This window comes from Neltuma alba, unplaced genomic scaffold, assembly GCF_004799145.2.
Source record: "Neltuma alba isolate B1F8T4 unplaced genomic scaffold, ASM479914v2 tig00001248_pilon, whole genome shotgun sequence".
In the NCBI taxonomy this organism is placed as follows: Eukaryota; Viridiplantae; Streptophyta; class Magnoliopsida; order Fabales; family Fabaceae; genus Neltuma; species Neltuma alba.
In genome coordinates this window covers 36,327-38,539 of record NW_021632392.1, presented here as the reverse complement: position 1 = coordinate 38,539, position 2,213 = coordinate 36,327, and positions in this window count along the sequence as shown.

The window sequence follows — 2,213 nt, the reverse complement described above, 5'->3', positions numbered from 1 at the left end:
AAAAATCACTTCTTGACTCAACCCTACATGATTTTTCATGTAGATTCCAAATATCTACTTGGATTTAACAAAATAAATTTCCTTCCTTTAGTTTCAGTTTGGCCAAAGCACTATGGTTCACTTTCCAAAAATTACAACTTTGATTCTATGGCTTCCAACACTTGTTCTTTAGGTTTATCCTACACTATTTTCCATTTTGAACACAATGGAAGCCTCAAAACTTTGAAAAACTCATCCTAGGGTCCAGATCTAGCCTTGGCCGAAATGAAACTCAAGCAACATGGCAAGGAAAACATTTCAAAATCAACCTACAACCACTTGTAACCACTAGGATCTACCATAGTTTGAAGTGTTCTAGCAAGATTAAACTATAAAACTTCCCCCTCTACCATATATATGTTTCGGCCAACATCAAAGGAGAAGAGAAACTAGGATTTTCAACCATACAACTCAAGCAAATAAGGCAAGGAACAACTTAGAACCAAAAACTTACCTTAGATCTCACTTGTATGCTTAAAGTTGATGCCTTCTCCTTGGTTCTCCCTTGAACTCTCTCTTTTCCCTTTCCTTTCTCACTTGGCCGAACCAATAACCAGAAAATGGGGGGAGGAGGAGCTCATCAATGAACCAAAAATATCTCATCTACCACATTTAATGAGGAGCCAAGTGTCAAGTGCCTACTCCTTCTTAATTTTCCCTCTTAATTAACTTAATGACAATTGAAATTAATTTCAAAAGTCAAGATCCTCTCCATTGGTAGCTTGACACTTGGAAAGCTCTAATTACCACCCATTAAAGGCTTGACAAGTGGCAACTTGTAGGCCAACTAAAATGCAAGACTCCGATTAACACTTTATCGGTGCACTTTTACTCCGGGTTTAATTTCTTTTCTATAATTACAGTGCTCTGGCTTCTGTAATTATTTTCTATCAGATCCATAAATTATTCTCCTCATTTTTATCTTCCCAAATTGCCCTCTTCGTCTCAATTTAAATTTTCCAATAATTAAATAAAATGGAAAACTAATTTCCTTCTCTTTAGTGATTTTTCCACTTTTCTGAGGAATTAGGAAAAATCTTGGATACTTGAGGGTCTTATTTTAATTCCATAATCTCTTATAATTCCTTGGGATATCATAGGAATTTTCTTGGGACTTTATTCTTCTTAAAAAATATTTATTTGGAATTTTCCAAATAAAGACCTTAAACTAGCTTAAATTGCCCTTAAATTCCTTTGTAATTTCTCTAGGGGCAAATTGGTCACAAAACTAATTTTATAATCCCATATAATTCTCAAGGAACCTTGTCCTTATTTTTTCTTAATTTTCTGAGGCTTGGAAATATTTTTTCATAATTATCCTTGACCAATTTTTTATTAATTAGTCAAACTTTTCATAATTGGCTTAGAAAATTATAATAATTATTTTCCACCAAAATTCTTCTATTTCTCTTTGTCATTTTTGACCATTAATTATTTGGGAATATCTTTATTCCTAAATGCCATATTTCTGGATGTGACATTTCTCCCCCTCTAAATAAATTTCGTCCTCGAAATTTAAAGTGTATCTTATTAGAAAAATTCAGGATACTTTTCCTCTGTCTTCGTCTCTATCTCCCTCATAGCTTCTAGTATAAGACCTTTCCAGACAACCTCAACTAGTGGAAACTGCCTGTTTCTCAGCTGTTTAACTTTCTGATCAATGATTCGCTTTAGTCTGATCTCAAAGACGGGTTGTCTTGGAGCACAATGTCATCATAGCTTATGACATATGTTGGGTCTAGATGGTACTTCTTTCATTGGGAGTTATAGAAGACATCATGAATTTAACTTACATTCGGGGGAAGGGTCACTTTTAATCTACTAGTCCAATCTTGGACAAAATTTAAAACGCTCTAACATACTTTGAACTTAACTTCTTAAGCTTTAGGGATTGACCGACTTCTGTTGTTGGTTACACTTTAATCACTAACCTCAATCTTTAACGGTCTCTTTTAATATCTGAGTAGCTCTTTTGTCTACTTTGAGCCGTTAGAAGTCTTTGCTAAATAACTTTAATCTACTGGGAAGTTTGATCCACTATATTAGGACCATACTTACTTCTTTCATTAAGCTCTATCCAGCACAAGGGAGATCTACACTTCCTCCCATATAGTGCTTCATATGGCGCCATTCAAATACTTGCATGGAAACTGTCATCTTAACTGAATTCAGCT